General features: G+C 42.4%; 1 protein-coding gene across 11 annotated transcripts in view; it reads left to right on the plus strand.

The window, feature by feature from the left end:
- The window catches only part of st3gal4 (ST3 beta-galactoside alpha-2,3-sialyltransferase 4), a 148,890-nt gene that overhangs the window by 82,952 nt on the left and 45,918 nt on the right, over nt 1-20,020 (plus strand). For 10 of the 11 annotated variants that reach the window (XM_062960877.1, XM_062960882.1, XM_062960884.1 and 7 more), the window contains exons 2-3: nt 265-389; nt 2,975-3,042. The gene's annotated coding sequence lies outside the window, so the exon portion shown is untranslated. Of the gene's footprint in view, nt 1-264; nt 390-2,974; nt 3,043-17,589; nt 17,863-20,020 lie in introns of those variants that run through there. The other variant, XM_062960880.1, reaches the window with a different exon arrangement.

The following is a 20,020-nucleotide window of genomic DNA, read 5'->3' on the forward strand; positions in this document are numbered from 1 at the left end:
CAATATGCAGTAATGTTATGTTGTAATTACTGTATTTATGAATTTAGCACCAAAATATCACGATGTATTGAAAACATTGACTACAAAAATGCATTGGATAATCCAGAACGTTGGATAACCGAGTGTTGGATAAGTGAGACTCTACTGTACTCAAATACGTCCTATCTAGTTGTGGTCTGATCTATTGCTATATGACTTTGTCTTTAGTGGACTTGGTTAGTTTGTTCACATTGTATAACACGTGCTTTTGTTTCTGTTTTGCAGATGGGGACTCAGAGGCACAGAACCTTTAAGTATTCTGTCCAAAGTGATGTTGTAGCTCCGCTTTAACTTGAAATAGGAAACCCTTCAGCATCTCAACTTCACCAACAGTGCAGAACTCCCAACAAGTAAGTGTACGGAGCACATTCAGCAGTTACCTAGATGGAATGAAATGAAAACCTAATGATAAAATGTTTTTTGAATGATTACATAAGTAGTTATATTAAAAACTTATACAGGCAGTCCCTGAGTTACAAACTTTTGACTTAAAAATTACTCATTGTTACAAATGGGGGAGAGATAACAGGAAGGTGAGAGAAATCTACTCCTAGGAAGGGAAGAGTTATTGTTATGGGGAAAAGGTGTTTCTACTGAAGCTTTCTCACCAATCCTTGTTTCCATGACAAGCCACATTTTTCAAAATCCAATTATCAAAGGGACAGAAAGTGAGGAGAAATCTTCTGAATAGGGGCACAGACAACAAAACAAAACACCACAGGGGTGTTAACCCTTCCTTATGCTATCTAAAGTGATATATACATATATTTATATGAGCCAATTTAATCAGATGCATCATGGCATAATATACGGTATACGGACAAAAATTTGTGTGGCTGTGTCTTTGAATCCCTGTAACCAGAACCATGTTGGATCAGAGTAAAGACTATATAGGGCCATTTGTTGGCTGTGCAGAACCCACCAATAAAATCTAAGTGTAAGTCTACTGTCCAACGTATCTTCCGCAGAAACTGAATGACAGTGGTGTACTGATACTGGAAGGGATATATTATGCCACTGTCGATGAATTCATTCTCAATTGATTGATTTGGATCTCTTTAAAATCCATCCACATTGACAGCCATAACTATATCTTGTGCGAGTGTATCTATATATATAAAAGAGTGATGGAATCAGGGCACCGGACAAAACAACAAAACTACAGGCCCCCCAACCTCGAAATTTGACAACACAACCTGTCATCCACGGCTCTAGGTTGATACAACAAAAAGAAAAGAAAAATTAAGTCCTAATTAGAGGGAAAGGAATAATTGTTTTTATCCAATTGCTGCCAGTTAGAGGGCTAAGCTCCGCCCACTTGGTCTCATAGCAACCTACTCAGCCCAGGGGACAGGCAGAGTTAGGCCTCAGGCCTCTTCCACACTGCCTATAAGATACAGATTATCTGATTTTAACTAGATTATATGGCAGTGTAGACTCAAGGCCCTTCCACACAGCTATATTACCCATTTATAATCTTACTAGCTGTGCCCGGCCACGCGTTGCTCTATGCTTCTATTATTATTATTATTATTATTATTATTATTATTATTATTATTATCATCATAATCATCATCATCATAATCTTCATCATCATTATTATGTAGAGGCTGGATGGCCATCTGTCAGGAGTGCTTGGATTGTGTCCTCCTGCATGGTAGAAGGAATACCACCACTACCTCAACAATTAGAATCATAGAATCATAGAATCATAGAATAGTAGAGTTGGAAGAGACCTCAAGGGCCATCTAGTCCAACCCCCCGCTAAGAAGCAGGAAATCGCATTCAAAGCACCCCCGACAGATGGCCATCCAGCCTCTGCTTAAAAGCCTCCAAAGAAGGAGCCTCCACCACGGCCCGGGGGAGAGAGTTCCACTGCCGAACAGCCCTCACAGTGAGGAAGTTCTTCCTGATGTTCAGGTGGAATCTCCTTTCCTGTAGTTTGAAGCCATTGTTCCGTGTCCTAGTCTGCAGGGCAGCAGAAAATAAGCTTGCTCCCTCCTCCCTATGACTTCCCCTCACGTATTTATACATGGCTATCATGTCTCCTCTCAGCCTTCTCTTCTGCAGGCTAAACATGCCCAGCTCTTTAAGCCTCTCCTCATAGGGCTTGTTCTCCAGACCCTTAATCATTTTAGTTGCCCTCCTCTGGACGCTTTCCAGCTTGTCAGCATCTCCCTTCATCTGCGGTGCCCAAAACTGGACACAGTATTCCAGGTGTGGTCTGACCAAGGCAGAATAGAGGGGGAGCATGACTTCCCTGGATCTAGACGTTATTCCCCTATTGATGCAGGCCAAAATCCCATTGGCTTTTTTAGCTGCCGCATCACATTGTAGGCTCATGTTTAACTTGTTGTCCACGAGGACTCCAAGATCTTTTTCGCACACACTGCTGTCAAGCCAGGCGTCCCCCATTCTGTATCTTTGATTTCCATTTTTTCTGCCGAAGTGAAGTATCTTGCATTTGTCCCTGTTGAACTTCATTTTGTTAGTTTCGGCCCATCTCTCTAGTCTGTCAAGATCGTTTTGAATTCTGCTCAAAACGATCTTGACAGACTAGAGAGATGGGCCGAAACTAACAAAATGAAGTTCAATTTCTCACCAACACCACCAGACAATGCCACAGCAACGCGTGGCCGGGCACAGCTAGTTGCAAATAAATATGAACATTCATGTAGTCCTTTAAAATGGAAAATTGAATTAATGGTGCTGGGAAAAAATCCACATCCCCATAAAGACCAATGGCATTGCGGGGATTTACGTAAGTGACCAGTAGCTCTTTCAGTGGCTCTGCTTTAGTTGTGACTTTGAATAAGATTTAGCCATCTGTGTCCAGTTACAACCCCGATAAAGCCATGTAGTGTAATGACCCAACTGTCAATTTGGTTACTTCTTCTCAAGTAACCTGCTTTAAATTTGTTTCTTTCTTCTGCAGAAGACAGATGGGTTTGTAGATTCTGATCTTCTGGAGGTTCTGCTGTTTCAGACAGAAAGGAGAAGAGCGTAAGTTACCATTAACCTTTGGGATTGCATTACTAGGTGGCATAATGATGGGAGGCATGCGGAGGTGTGAAATGGACGGTGAAATGAAACTGTTAGTGGAAGATTTGGGATGATTTTTCTCTCCAAAATTATTCTCTCTCTACAATGGGTCTTTATGGGCTGTATAATCAAATCCGATCTTATCTCTGTCTCAAGCAGTTTCCTGCACTTAGGGCATAATCAAGTGTGTCTCATATACAAAGAAACAACAAGAGCAAGGACTAGATGGTAATATGTCTTTAACATTGGAACAATATTTTTCCAGTCCCTCTCTACGTAAATATCATATTAGGAAACTTCAGCTCTTGTAAAGAAATCTGTTGCAATCACACAATGCTAGCATTCATTATCTTTTCTTGGAACTTAAAAAATAAATAGAACAAATTCACATCGACATCTAAAGGTTGTTATTTTGGATGGCAAAGTGAGTCTTCTCCCCATCTCTCCATTTTCTAAACTAGCTTTTGAGATCTTTATGTTTGCAGAAAGTGATGCAACTGTTGACTTTATCAGTGGCATATTAAGATAGAGACAGATTGAGGGCAGAAGTGATCCTCCGCCTACTATTGAGTTTAAAGTGATTTTTGCCACGGTTACGGTAAAATACTTGCAAATGTTGATGTTTTGGATTACAATTCCAGTCAGTACCAACAGTGTATTGATGGGAAATGGTGAAAGAGAAAACATCTGGAGGACATATGGGCTGTACATGTAATTTCTCTAAGCAAGGCGAATAGCAACCAGAGATGGCTGTAATTTTTTATTGGGGATGCAACATGGGGAAGAAAGGGTTACCCTTCATCTCTCAGCTTTGCCGTGTTTCTGGCCTAGATGTTCTCCTCTCTGTCCCCTGCATCTCCTTTTTGACCGAATTTGAAGAGTCAAGAGTGGCGATGACAGACTTCTGCTGTCTCATCTGATTTATAGCTTATGTCTTTAATGAAAACTGACATCTAGAGAGTGGGACTGAGGAACTTGGGGGTGGTTTTAAAGAGATCTAGTAGTTTCATAGAAAAAGAGTATTCTGAAGCAGAGATTACTCAACAGTCTTTTAGCTGGGTTGTTGTGTGTTTTCTGGGCTGTATGACCATGTTCTAGAAGCATTCTCTCCTGAGGTTTCGCCCACATCTATGGCAGGCATCCTCAGAGGTTGTGAGGTATGTTGTGAGTCTTTTAGCTGTTGCATTAAACCATTTTTCAAGATTTTTAAAACAGTGTTCTGCTTGCTTGTAGTTTAGAACGAATGCAATCTTTTTTAGTACTTAGTATTTTTGTTGTTGATACACATTTGAAATAAAATACTGTTATAGTTGTAAATACTTGTGAAAGTGGAACTTCCTAGGAAACTTAAGTACAGTAGAGTCTCACTTATCCAACATAAGCGGGCTGGCAGAACGTTGGATAAGCAAATATGTTGGATAATAAGGAGAGATTAAGAAAAAGTCTATTAAACATCAAAATAGGTTATGATTTTACAAATTAAGCATCAAAACATCATGTTATACAACAAATTTGACAGAAAAAGTAGTTCAATATGCAGTAATGTTATGTTGTAATTACTGTATTTATGAATTTAGCACCAAAATATCACAATGCATTGAAAACATTGACTACAAAAATGCCTTGGATAATCCAGAACGTTGGATAAGTGAGTGTTGGATAAATGAGACTCTACTGTATATCCAGGACTTCTTGGATTCAGTTTGTTTGGTACACTAATGATTGAGGACGTTATTGCACAAAGTGGGTCTGTGTCTCTGTCCCTGTTCTTACAGGGGAAACTTGTGAATAGCTATCAATTGTGCCACTTTCTTGTCACAGATGTCACACAGCAGCATTCTTCACCCTTTTCATGCCTCCTGCTTGCTATTTAGGAGGCAGTATTTTTTTTAAATTTTTGGTAGCATTTGTTTTATTTAATTAACCATACTTGCAATTATGAAATCTCATTAAAATTGTTGGTGCAGCAGAAGGGTAGGATTATGAGCGTACATGGAAGTATGAGTTTGGGAAACACAGATCAATGAATCCGCAAGTGCTTTTGGTGTTTGTGTGACTGCCATGGAATAGTCCCTTCATGCGATAAAGTCCTAAGTCTTGAAATATTGTCTTGCCAAGACTTCTCTGGCAAATTGAAATGTGCTCCTTCCTTTCATTGTGTGGACAACTTGGCTAGAGACACACTTGCACAAAAACTGGCAAGATATCCATGTTATTATTGTTGATAAGAGGCCAAGCAAAGTGTCCACAGGCTCTTTTTGTAGAATATTGGTGAATTAAATGTAAGAAGATTGAGTGTATCCACCCTTATATTTACTTGTAAACTATTCCCAAAGCAGAACTGGGAAAGTTGCTTGAAAAAGTAGTTTGCTCCAGTTGCTCATTTCTGTTTTCTTAAGCTTATCTATGATCTGTTTGTAAAGAAGAGATTACTTGTGTCTGTTCTCACTGCAATTTCCAGTTATCGAAGGCTTTCATGGCCAGAATCACAGAGTTGTTGTGTGTTTTCCAGGCAGTATGGCCATGTTCCAGAAGTATTCTCTCCTGACGTTTCTCCCACATCTATGGCAGGCATCCTCAGAGGTATACCTCACAACCTCTGAGGATGCCTGCCATAGATGTGGGAGAAATGTTAGGAGAGAATACATCTGGAACATGGCCATACAGCCCGGAAAACACACAACAACCTCAATTTCCTGTTAGTTTTTTAAATGAATGTTAGAATTAATAAGAACCTAAAATCTGAAAAATCTGCCTCAAAAACTCAACTTTAAGAACAAGTAGAAATTGTCACATGTTACAACCCTTCTCTGAAACACATTTCCACACATTTGCTATTGCTTTGGAACAGTAACATTGTTCCTCGGTTATGTGACAATGACTTGTTACATGGCTTATAATTTATTATTTCCTAGCTCAGTTTCAAAATACTACCTTTTGGGTTTATTTCTAGACACACACACATATATTTATAAACAGTCTGCCTAGTTGCAGACACAAACATGCTTAGGTGATGGGGAGTTTGCTACAATGTCATCCTGCCTGATCTACTATTACAGTTAGAGTCTCATTTATCCAAGCCTCCCTTATCCAAGCTTCTGGATTATCCAAACCATTTTTGTAGTCAATATTTTCAATATATCATGATATTTTGGTGCTAAATTCGTAAATACAGTAATTACAACATAACATTACTGCGTATTGAACTACTTTTTCTGTCTAATTTGTTGTATAACATGATGTTTTGGTGCTTAATTTGTAAAATCATAACCTAATTTGATGTTTAATAGGCTTTTCCTTAGTCCCTCCTTATTAACCAAGATATTCGCTTATCCAAGCTTCTGCCGGCCTGTTTAGCTTGGATAAGTGAGACTCTACTATAACTGCTCAAAATGCAGCATTATCCAGCATTTTGAAATGGTCAAATGAAACCTGAATTCAAAGGAAGGTTGATGTGGAGAAAAACTATTTGGGGCTGATGTGGCCCTCGATGAAAATGAATTTGATACCCCTGACATAAACCTATAGATAGCTCCACATCTTCCATCATTCCTTATACAGTAGAGTCTCACTTATCCAAGCTAAACGGGCCAGCAGAAGCTTGGATAAGCGAATATCTTGGATAATACAGAGGGATTAGGGAAAAGCATATTAAACATCAAACAAGGTTATGATTTTACAAATTAAGCACCAAAACATCATGTTTTACAACAAATTTGACAGAAAAAGCAGTTCAATACGCAGTAAAGTGTCAGCTCACCACAGCCGCTCCTGAATGAACACATGAGACTCTCTGTGATATCACCAGAAACTTTACTGCAGGAAACATAAACATCAGAAAAGCCAAGAATGGGAGACTCCGGCCAACCATCCTTTATATACCCTCCCCCTCATTTGAAAAGTCTCTTCCCGCTCAGTAAAACCCCGTGCAAATTCCCCGCCAAGTCCAGCAGCCGTTTCTTCTCCGAGTCCTGAGACGCAGGTGTCTTATCAATGTCAGTGACCCTGAAACTCAGAGCCACATACAGGCTCTAGTAGCAGGGTTCTGACATGGCGTCCTCCTCCCCTTCGTCCTGGAAGGAAAAGATTAAACACAACTATTGTTCTCCGCTGTCCAGAGTTCCTTTATACTTTTTTAACAGGCTGCAATGGAATACCGGGTGTACCTTTCCTAGGTCCTTGGGTAGCCTCAGCTCATAGGTCACTTCGTTTATTCTTTTCGCTACCCTGAACGGCCCTATATAGCGTGGAGCCAATTTCTTAGATGGGAACCCCAATTTCAGGTTTTTTGTGCTCAGCCAAACCAGATCTCCTTCGCCCAATTTGTCCCCCTCTCGGCGCCTACGATCTGCAAAGAGCTTGTACTTCTTTTGTGTTTCCCGCAATGCCTCCACCACGGTCTGCCACCCTTGCTTAATTTTGGCCGGCCATTCCTTGTCGGTCTGGCCCTCTCCTTCCTTCCACTCGGGTAGCCTGGGGAAAGGTGCCACCTCCTGTCCGTATACTATTTCGAATGGGGCACGACCTGTGGCCGAATGTACGGCCCCGTTAAAAGCCATCTCAGCAAACGGAAGAAGGTCCGCCCAATCGTCCTGTCTATAATTGGTGTACATCCTCAAGAATTGGCACAGTGTCTGTTGGGTACGTTCGACCCCCCCGTTGGTTGCGGGATGAAAAGCCGAGCTCAGATTCCTTTCCGCTCCTAACAGCTGTAAGAATTTTCCCCAAAATTTTGCAGTGAATTGGACTCCCCGGTCGCTAATTATTTTGTCGGGACACCCATGTAGGCGATATACATGCTTCACATACAAATCAGCGAGCTTTTCAGCCGAGGGGAGTTTTGGCAGGGCCACAAAGTGTGCCTGTTTTGAGAATAGGTCCAATATTGTCCAAATGTATCTGTGGCCTCTGCTGGGGGGTAGTTCGCCTACAAAATCCATTGCCACGCATTCCCATGGCCTCATGGGCTCCACCACCTTCTGCAATAGCCCCTGGGGCTTCCCAGGTGGTGTTTTTCCCTCTGCACATAATTCACACTGCGTGACGTACCCCCTGGCGTCTTTCCTCATTCCGGGCCACCAGCATTGTTTGGCCAACAGTTTAATAGTCCTGGTGGGGCCTAGATGACCTGCACCCTTGTTATCGTGGCACTTCCTTAACATTTCTTGTCTTAAACATTCAGGAATATACAATTTCTTATTTACAAACACCAAATCCCCACACAGTTCTCCCTGTTCTTTGTTCGTTTGTAACCATTTGTCCATTCCATATGCTCGCTTCAACTCTTCCTCCCATATTTCTCCTCCCCCCGTGGAAATGGCAGTACGTTTGTTTTCTTTGGCCGCTTGTGCTCGAGTCAGTACTGCCAGGCCCCATTGCTTATCTAGGAAAAGGCTCCCCTCAGATTCCTGAATTCCTCCCCCGTGCTGAGGCATCCGAGAGAGAGCGTCAGCGAGTATGTTGTGTTTCCCCTGGAAGAACTTGAGTCTGAAATCAAAACGGCTGAAATATTGGGCCCATCTAATCTGCTTCGCTGATAGTTTACGAGGGGATCTTAGATACTGTAAATTTCTATGATCAGTCCACACCTCAAACGGTGTTCCACTTCCTTCCAGAAAGTGTCTCCAGCACTCTAGTGCTTTCAGAATCGCTAAGGCTTCTCTCTCCCAAATCGGCCAGTTTTTTTCTGTATCGCTAAACTTTTTCGACAGATAGCCACATGGCTTCAGGTTCCCCCCCTCGTCTTTCTGCAGCAGAACTGCCCCATATGCCCGGTCTGACGCATCGCAATGTAGTACAAAGGCCTTAGACATATCAGGGTGCTGTAGGACAGGCTCCTCAGTAAAACGCTTTTTAAGGGCTTCGAAAGCTTCCTGGCATTCTATTGTCCAGGTCAGTTTGGCCCCTGGGGCCTTCACTTTGGCTGTTTCTCCCCTGCCTTTAGTCTTTAACAAATCAGTTAACGGCAAAGTGAGGCGCGCAAAGTCCTTGATAAATGTTCTATAGAAGTTTGCGAACCCCAGGAAGGATTGCAGCTGCTTCCGTGTTCTGGGGGCTTCCCACCCCCTCACGTCTTCCACCTTCGCAGGGTCCATCGCCACTCCCTGGGAGGAAATCCTATACCCCAGAAAGTCTATCTGGTCTTTATTGAACTCGCACTTGGCAAGCTTCGCATACAGCTTCGCTTCCCTCAACTTTTGTAGGACTTCCCTGACTAGTTCTACGTGTTGCTCCTTAGTCCGAGACATTATCAATATGTCATCTAAAAAAATAAAGACTCCCTTGTACAATAATGGATGCAACACTTCGTTGATTAATTGCATGAACGCGGCCCCTCCCCCGCATAAACCGAATGGGAGCACACAATAATTGAATAATCCGAAGGCGCAGGAGAAGGCCGTCTTCCACCTGTCCTCTGGTTTGATCTGCAATTTATGGTAAGCCTTAATTAAATCCAATTTAGTGAATATCTGTCCCTCCGATAACTGGGCGATCAAGTCCTTCACTAAGGGTAGGGGGTATTTATTTACAGTACTGATTGCATTCAGGCCCCTATAGTCAATGCAGAGCCTCAGCGTTTGGTCCTTTTTCCGCCTAAACAACACAGGTGCCCCTAAAGGGGAGTTCGAAGGTTCTATGAAACCCCTCGCTAGGTTTTTATCAATGTACTTTCTCAGTTCCTCCTTTTCCCTAGCCGACATCGGGTATATCTTTGCCTTGGGAAGCTCTGCTCCTGGGACTAGCTCTATTTTCACTTCAACTCTCCGCTTCGGTGGGAAATTGTCTGCTTCCTTCTCGTCAAACACGTCCACAAAATCCCGATACTCTGGGGGTAATTTATCTGCCAGTTCTGCTATTCTGATAGAGTCTTCCTCCCCCCTTTTCCCCAGCTCCCTCTCAACTTCCTGGCTCCCTTCTTCCAAATTCATCCCGAAGATCATGCTCTTATCCTCCCAGTTGATTTGCGGGTTGGCCTGCCCCAGCCACGGCATGCCTAGTATAACATTATAGCTGGCTATTTGTGATATCACAAATGACACCTTTCCTTCCCAACTCCCTATCTTACACTTTACATCTTCGGCACTGTACCTAGCTAACGATCCTGATGCTGTGGATCCGTCCAACTGCGAAAATGCTATTGGGGATTCTAGGTTCGTTCTTTCGCATCCCAATCCCTCGGCTAATTCAGGGGAAATGATGTTCCTGGAACATCCACAATCCACAAATGCTTTGCAAGTTGCTTGTTTGCTGCCATTTTCAAGCTGAATGGGGACCACTATCATAGCTTTGTCCTGACTTACCAACCCCCCCGAATGGTGCCTCATCGGTGTTTCTTCCTCGGCGCGTTTTCCTGCCACGGCTCTTGGTTTGGGCTGGCCTCCGCTTTCCCCTTTTCTCTGCCAGCACTCGGCAGCTCTGTGGCCCAACCGGCCGCACACAAAGCAGCCACTCCTGCTGGCGCTCACGTTCCCTGTCGGCTCCGCTCTCCTCCCGGCTGGGGCTGATCCCTCCTTCCGGCTCCCCTCTTTCATCTGCGGCCGTTGCTGTAGCGCTCCTCGGTGCCTCCTCGCCTGGGCCAGCGATGTCTCGACGCGCCCCGCCAGCTGAATCCATCTGCGCAGTGTGTCAGGCTCATCACGATGCACCGCCCAGGAGAGGATCTCCCGCCTGAGCCCCTCTTTAAAGAGTTCCATCTTTGTCACTGCAGACCATTCCGGCACCTTTTCGGCGAGGCATTGGAACTCCTCCGCATAATCAGATACCGACCTCTGCCCCTGGGAGACGGTCTTCAATTTCTCCCTCGCCCGGATCTGCTCCAATCTCGGAAACGGGTCTCCAGGGCCCCCATAAAGCGTCGGACTGACCCCAGACATGGGTCGCGCCGCGCGTGCAGCTGAACGTACCAGCTAGCCGCTCCCCTCTTCAACACTGCACCAATGGCCCGTATCCGGCTGGATTCCGTTCTAAAAGTGTGAGCATTGTCCTCCATATAGCCCCTCACCGTGGTAAGGAAAAAATCCAGTTCAGAGGACTCTCCCCCAAACTCGATCCTTAGTTCCTCTCGTCTCGGTAGGGGTCCCTGTGGTGGCAATCCCCAATTCTCCGCCCGTCGCAAGCCCCCTTGCGGACCAGTGGGCCCCGCTGCTGTTTCTCTTTGCCCTGTGCCACGCCCGGCATTCGCCAGGGGCACTAGGGTCTCAGCTGGGAGCGTAGCCGGGATTCTCGGAGGCTTTTCCCCTTCGTCGTCACTCTCCTCCACCCACGTCAGGCTTGTTTGGGTCTTGGGCCGGGCGCCGGGCTCCTTTCGCATTTCCCTTCCCTTCGGTGCTGGAAGGTCTGCAAAGCCCTGGCTGCTTCCCACGCTCACGTCCCACATTGAGCCAGTCCGAAGTTCCCTTCCTCTCTCTGGCTCCGCCAAAAACGCCAGGCGCTCCATCGCCCTCGACATCACTGCCAGGGTGGTCTCCATCGCCGACATCCTCTCCTCCAGAAACCATCCTTTGTGGGCCTGGGGAAGGTGAACCTTCCTCTCCTCCGGTGCTATCTCCCCGCACCACTCCACGCCTCTGGGTTACCCCATTTGGCTGGGCATAAGCGGTGGATGACGCCAGGGCCGCCAGCTGGTGGAACTCAGCGTCCGGCTCGGGAGTGGCCCTTCCCGACCTTCCTCCTCCTGCGCCCAAGAGCTCTTCATCCTCCACTTGCATGTTACACCTCACCGCTACAGCGGGATAGTGTCTATATTCTTGGCTTAGTGTCAGCTCACCACAGCCGCTCCTGAATGAACACATGAGACTCTCTGTGATATCACCAGAAACTTTACTGCAGGAAACATAAACATCAGAAAAGCCAAGAATGGGAGACTCCGGCCAACCATCCTTTATATACCCTCCCCCTCATTTGAAAAGTCTCTTCCCGCTCAGTAAAACCCCGCGCAAATTCCCCGCCAAGTCCAGCAGCCGTTTCTTCTCCGAGTCCTGAGACGCAGGTGTCTTATCAATGTCAGTGACCCTGAAACTCAGAGCCACATACAGGCTCTAGTAGCAGGGTTCTGACAGTAAAGTTATGTAATAATTACTGTATTTACAAATTTAGCACCAAAATATCACGATATATTGAAAACGTTGACTACAAAAATGGCTTGGATAATCCAGAAACTTGGATAAGCGGAGGCTTGGATAAGTGAGACTTTACTGTACCTCTCTCTCTCTTTACCTTCCTCACTCCCCAACTATCTGTCCTCCTATTTCTCCTTCCACCTTCCCTTGTTCTCAATCTCTCTCTCTCTGTTCAGCTTATTAAAACACATGTGAATGATGTGGCGATTCCAGTCTATAATAATTAATAATAATAATAATAATAATAATAATAATAATAATAATAATAATAATTTTATTCTTATACCCCGCCCCATCTCCCCGAAGGGACTCGGGGCGGCTTACATGGGGCCAAGCCCAAATAGAACAATAAAAACAAGACAAGAAACCAATAAAACCAATAATCAAACCATAAAAACAAGTCATAACAGTCTAGGATCTGGATAATCTTAAAGGACTTATTTAATGTACTGGATGTACTTTGGGGGGCAAATTAAGTATTTATAAAATCTAAAGTAAACGCTGGTGTAGATTCACTGCCATACTGATATACTCCCTTTTGCCACATTGAAGAGATCCTATAGAATTTCAGAAGTTCTAAAAAATGCAATTAATTTTTAAAAATTTGAGCAATCTCTAGAAATCTGAGACTTTAAGATTATTGTGTTGTCGAAGGCTTTCATGGCCAGAATCACTGGGTTTCTGTGAGTTTTCTACACTGTATGGCCATGTTCCAGAAGCATTCTCTCCTGACATTTCACCCACATCTGTGGCAGGCATCCTCAAAGGTTGTGCGGTCTGTTAGGATCCAGTGGAATGTCCAGGGTGGGAGAAAGAATTTTATCTGTTTGAGGCAAATGTGAATGTTGCAGTTGGCCATCTTGATTAGCATTGAATGGCCTTGCAGCTTCAAAGCCTGGCTTCTTCCTGCCTGGGTGAATCCTTTGTTGAGAGGTGTTAACTGGCCCTGATTATTTCCTGTCAAGAATTCCCCTGTTTTCTGAGTGCTGTTCTTTATTTACTGTCTTGATTCCGGTGTTTTTTAAATACAGTAGAGTCTCACTTATCCAACACGCGTTTATCCAATGTTCTGGATTATCCAACGCATTTTTGTAGTCAATGTTTTTAATACATCGTGATATTTTGGTGCTAAATTCGTAAATACAGTAATTACTACATAGCATTACTGTGTATTGAACTACTTTTTTTCTGTCAAATTTGTTGTATAACATGATGTTTTGGTGCTTAATTTGTAAAATCATAACCTAATTTGATGTTTAATAGGCTTTTCCTTAATCTCTCCTTATTATCCAACATATTCGCGTATCCAACGTTCTGCCGGCCCGTTTATATTGGATAAGTGAGACTCTACTGTACTGGTAGCCAGGTTTTGTTCATTATCATGGTTTCCTCCTTTCTGTTGAAATTGTCCGCATGCTTGGGCTTGGAACCAATGCAGTTAATGCTTTATTGTAGTTAATACTAATCAGAGATCGGAGACTTGAATTCTGACTGATAAGGGAGAGGGAATGTTGATTCTAGAGAAAGTGTCCTGTTACCAAACTATATTTGCATATTGTTAATACATTATGTGTCCAAATCAAATATTAGGCTTCACTTAACAAGAGATTTCCTGTATTGTTTAGAACGTCTTTTACGTTGTTATGACCCAGTATGTTAGTGCTTCAAGGAAATACATTGAAGAATGTTCTTTCTTCCGACATGCAAATTGTCAATATGTTATGGACATCTGTCAACTATTGATTTCCTCATTGCTTGGTATTGAGTAAAGAAATATGAATCATAACTAACAATAATTTGTTGATTTAGCTGCAATATAATACAGTCCCCTTTCATCCTGTTCAGACCATGTCTATGGGTGAATTCAGAATACCAGTTTATGTTCATAATTATGAGGTTTGAACCAGATGGTGATGTTTACTCTGGGTTAATTTCATACGAAGTTTAAAGAGTGGTTGCTTTCCCATAAATGGTAGCAATACAGTTTTTGTTTCTCCGGCTTTTCTTGGTGATGCCTTGAGTCAGTACTTTGGAAAAATAATCCCTATCCCTTTGTAGTGGTTGAACATGGTTCTGGTTTGCAAGCTGATTTGGTTGGAAAGGATGATAACATCTTAAAAGAGCTGTGGTTTGTGAACAAACATTCAGAATAGAGGACTATGTGGCTCCATATGGTGTTGCACATATCCAGTTACAAAAATGAATCTAATAATGAATGCCAAGTATACAATGTGTATCCTAATGTTTAATCCCAACTAGACAAGGGCCATTGAATCAAATGTTGACTAGTGGGCCAACATTTCTGAGGCAGCAGCATATTGCACTTCTGAGCAGCTTTTACTGTTCATCCGTCAAAGGTTTTCAGCTTTTGGTTTGCTACATCCCCTTATCAATTCTCAGATACCACTAATATATAACACTAGCTTGGGGACCCGGCGGTGCCCGGGTCATTTGAGAAAGGCATTGTTTGCATGTGTTCAAAGTTTAGTGTAGATCCAGTGTCAGCTGAGTTCAGTTGGTGCAGGGAACTACAACTCCCATATGCAAGTTCCTTCATACACAGTGCACCCCCCCCCCAACACCGCCCGGATGTAAAGTAAGTCATGGGGGCTCTATTTCTGTGGATGTAGGTGAACTATAACTCTCTTTTCCCCAAACTTTGCAATATGTTGTATTGGTTATGAGGGCTCAGTGTGCCAAGTGTGGTCCTGATGTATCATCGGTAGGGTTAGAAGTGCTCATTCATTGCAGGTGAACTATAAATCCCAGTAGCTACTACTCCCAAATGTTTAGGGCAATTCCCCTCCAAAACCCACCAGTATTCAAATCTGGGCATATCAGGTATGCATGGCCAGTTTGGCCCAGACCCATCATTGTTTGGGTTCATAGTGTTCTGGGTGTAGGTGAACTACAACTCCTCTAAATTTCCCAGTGGGAGTCACAGTGGTGTGACGATGCAGAGTGAACTACAACTTCCACCATGTGCAGTCAATCCCCAAACTCCTCCAATAAGTTTAGTTCAGGGGTCCTCAAACTTTTTAAGTGGTGGGCCGGTTCATGGTCCCTCGGGCTGTTGAGGGGCCGAATTATCATTAGAAAAAAAAATACGAACAAATTCCTATGCACACTGCACATGTCTTATTTGTAGTGCAAAAAAACAAAAAAACAACAACTATTTATTTATTTATTTACTACATTTATACCCCACCCTCTCTCACCTGAAGGGGACTCAGAGTGGCTTACAAGTTTTATGTACATACAATATATTATATTATTGGCATAGCACAATATTAGCATTATATATTACTATATTGTCCTATACCACTACCATAATATTATTAGTAATATTACATTTAATATATAATGTATAATTAATATTATTATATTGTATAATTATTAGTATTATATTGCATTACATTATAATATTAGTATCAGTATTACAGTAGAGTCTCACTTATCCAACACTCGCTTATCCAACGTTCTGGATTATCCAATGCATTTTTGTAGTCAATGTTTTCAATACATCGTGATATTTTGGTGCTAAATTCGTAAATACAGTGATTACTACATAGCATTACTGAGCACCTATTCAGCCTCTTTACCCTGAAAGCTATCAAGAAAAGAGCACATTTCCTGAAAGAAGAAGAATCAGGAAAATAAGATTTTGTCAGCAAACAGATGGTCAGCTGCCTGTCCTCCCATCCTTTTTGCCTTGTTTTTATTTATGTTGCACTTTGAAATGGTCATATGACTGGTCAAACAAATAAATTATTATTATTATTATTATTATTATTATTATTATTATTATTATTTATTTACATAGCATTACTGTGTATTACTTTTTCTGTCAAATTTGTTGTTAAACATAATGTTTTGGTGCTTAATTTGTAAAATCATAACCTAATTTGATGTGTAATAGGCTTTTCCTTAATACCTCCTTATTATCCAACATATTCGCTTATCCAACGTTCTGCCGGCCTGTTTATGTTGGATAATTGAGACTCTACTGTATATGTATACACAATATATTCAATTATTACCATAGCACAATATTAGTAAATGAAAGAACAATACAATATTTAAAAATAAAAACAATTTTAACCAACATAAACCTATCAGGATTTCAATGGTAAGTGTGGTCCTGCTTCTGGCCAATGAGATAGTCAAGTTAAGTAGGATTGTTGGTATTGTATGCCTTCAAGTCATTTCAAACTTTGGGCGAGGCAAAGTCTAAAACTGAGGGTGGGGGCCAGGTAAATGATCTTGGAGGGCTGCATCCGGCCCCCAGGCCTTAGTTTGGGGACTCCTGGTTTAGTTGCTGCTCAGTTCTGCTGTGTTTGTTATGCAGAGAGATTGGAAAGGGAAGGGCAGTGGGCGGGGCCATGCAAATTCCACAGCAATGGAGAACCCTGGGATGCCTGCCTGTGGTGGAAGAAAAACCAAAATCTAGGATGAAATGGTCCCCAAATGAAAGCATTCCTTGGGTGGTGGGTCATAGTGTTTGGGAAGGACATTGGCAGGGTTTGGGCTACATGTTCATGGAGCTCGCTGTAACCGCAATGTCAGTGCAAAGGGGCGACTTGCTGGATTCTGAGCCCTGGGAACAGTAGCCTGTTTGTGGAGGCCAGAGGCTGTCTGTGTGAGCGGACACCCGTGCCACATACACACATACGGGTTTTCGCTTTTATTATGGACTAGCTTGGGGACCCGGCGGTGCCCGGGTCTTTTGAGAAACCTGTGTGGCAAGTTTGTTCCAGATCCGAAGTCGGCTGGGTTCAGTGCTGTCTGTATAAGGGTGAACTACAACTCCCAGAGCCAAAGGACAATCACCCCGAAACCCTGCCTGTATGCTCAGTTGGGCATGATGAGGCAGTGTACCAAGTTTGGTCCAGATCCGAAGTCGGCTGGGTTCAGTGCTGTCTGTTTCAGGGTGAACTACAACTCTCAGAGGAAGAAGTGAGTGAAGCTACTTGGTCCATCCTCCCCCAATCTACCCCCTGACGGAAAGGGGTTCATGGGGGTTCTGTGGGCCAAATTTGGTCCAGTACCGTCACTGCTGGGCGTTGCAGTGGCCTGTGGGAGTTGTAGCGATTGAAAGTACTACAAATCCCATCACCAATGGGCCATCGTCCCACCAATGGCACCAGGCTGTAAAGTGCATCATGGGGGTTAAGCGTGCCAAGTTTGGTCCATGTCAGTGATTCCTGGCGGTCACAGGGGCCTGTGAAAGTGGCGGCCAATCAGAAAGCTGCCACATACAAACATACAAACATTCACTTTTATTATGGGTTTTTGCAAATATATCAGCTTCAAAAATATCAAGAAAAAAAAAGCTTTGTGGTGCTTCTGTAAGCATGCATAAGTCTGGAGTGCCTCAATTGTGAAGTGCTCCCCAGTCGATGACTCCCTGGGCAAAGAGCATAGCTGTAAACAAGGCAACAGCAGATAAACAGGAGAGGTGTATCCAACAAGATATCAGAAGCTGCAAGCCTAGCTGGATCTCCTGAATCTCCTGCAGTGAGAAAGATCTGAGCAAAGCACTAGCCTTCTGTTGTATGAAAGAGGCAGACTGGACCTTTTAGAGGTGCCAAGGCAGTGATGGTGATTTTGTACAAGGCTAAACGTAGACAAGACTTTTGGAAATCCGAAAACACTGCTGAAGGTAAGGGCTTCCAGTAGCTGTGTAGGAGGAGAGAAACCTTTTAGAAATCCCTCCTAGAAGCAGTGAGTAGACAATGGGAGGGGATCTCTTTTCTCTCCAAATAGTGACGCTGGGATCTATGAGTATATTTTGGCATGGAAGATACGACGCACCCTTTTGCTAAGCAATCGTGTTTTGACTGAAAACTTGGTCGCATCATAGTTACGAAAGTTTCACAGCTACAGGCTGTTTACAAAGAAATATTTCATGAAAATGGAGCCTGAAAGTAAGAACCGTTTTTCTTTTCCTCAAAAGAAATATTTTCCATGCTTAGGTTGCCATTTTGTAACACCTTATTTTGTATGTTGACCTTTTATGACCGTTTTTATCGATATTGTTGTTTTTATTGTTGAGTGATTTGCTTTATTGTTTTGCTTGCTTTTATATTGTTGTGTTTGGGCATGGCCCCATGTAAGCCGCCCCGAGTCCCTTCGGGGAGATGGGGCGGGGTATAAGAATAAAATTGTTATTATTATTATTATTATTATTATTATTATTATTATTATTATTATTATTATTATTGTAAGGCTTCTTAAAGCCAGGTAAAATTGGTTGGTATATACAGGCTGCAAATCGCCAGTTTCCCTTCCTCCCTAACAGATTGTCATCCTTGATGAATCTTTTCCCTCTGCCACTGAATTGCATTATATTCCATTAAAAAAGAAGTAGTCTTAGCCATGGTTCTTTATTATTACAACAACATTTCTACTCCGCCCTTCTCACCCATTAGGGGACTCAGGGTGGCTTACAAATGTAAAAGACATATGTAAAACAATCACAACACATTTCAATTCCATTTAAATTAAATTACATTCTAAACATTCATAAATACAGTAGAGTCTCACTTATCCAACATAAACGGGCCGGCAGAATGTTGGATAAGCGAATATGTTGGATAATATTAAGAACGTTGGATAAGCGAATATGTTGGATAATAAGGAGAGATTAAGGAAAAGCCTATTAAACATCAAATTAGATTATGATTTTACAAATGAAGCACCAAAACATCATGTTAGACAACAAATTTGGCAGAAAAAGTAGTTCAATATGCAGTAATGCTATGTAGTAATTACTGTATTTATGAATTTAGCACCAAAATATCACGATATATTGATATATATAAATATACAGTAGAGTCTCACTTATCCAACACTTGCTTATCCAACATTCTGGATTATCCAACACATTTTTGTAGTCAATGTTTTCAATACATCATGATATTTTGGTGCTAAATTCGTAAATACAGTAATTACTACATAGCATTACTGCATATTGAACTACGTTTTCTGTCAAATCTGTTGTATAACATGATGTTTTGGTGCTTAATTTGTAAAATCATAACCTAATTTGGTGTTTAAAAGGCTTCTCCTTAATCTCTCCTTATTATCCAACATATTCGCTTATCCAACGTTCTGCCGTCCCGTTTATGTTGGATAAGTGAGACTCTACTGTACATTCAAGGTGCATTCCGAGTCCGAACCAGGTCTATCATTATATCTTGAATCATATAGTTGTAATTGATGTTGCTTCTATTATTCAAAAGCCACACACACAGACAGATAGATAGATAGATAGATAGACAGACAGACAGACAGACAGACAGACAGACAGACAGACAGACAGTAGAGTCTCACTTATCCAATTGGGAAATAATGTTGTCTTGACTAAATTTTAAATATTTTATAGCATTTAAAATACAAGAGTGGATAGAAAAAAGCACTCCTTCAGACAGTGTGCAGAATTAGAATGAGGGCTTGAGGAATCCATAGTGGGCATGACTATAAATGCTTATAGCTGTGATAGACTGGAATCTAATATTGTCGGTTGATAAGGTGATATTCAGATTATTGCCAACTATTAAGGGGATACAAGTTTGTTCTCATTGTCTTCAAGGAGACCTGGTCCATTTAACACTTATGTAAGTTCCACTGAATTAATGGACCCACTCTCATTGGGGTCTGTTATTAGTATCACTTTATTTGGCACAAATGGAATACATCGTTCTATTTGTTTAAACCAGGCATGGGCAAACTTCGGCCCTCCAGGTTGTTAAAAATGATGGGAGTTGAAGTCCAAAACACAGAGAGGGCCAAAGTTTGCCCATGCCTGGTTTAAAATA

Source organism: Anolis carolinensis, unplaced genomic scaffold (assembly GCF_035594765.1).
Source record: "Anolis carolinensis isolate JA03-04 unplaced genomic scaffold, rAnoCar3.1.pri scaffold_8, whole genome shotgun sequence".
Classification (NCBI taxonomy): Eukaryota; Metazoa; Chordata; class Lepidosauria; order Squamata; family Dactyloidae; genus Anolis; species Anolis carolinensis.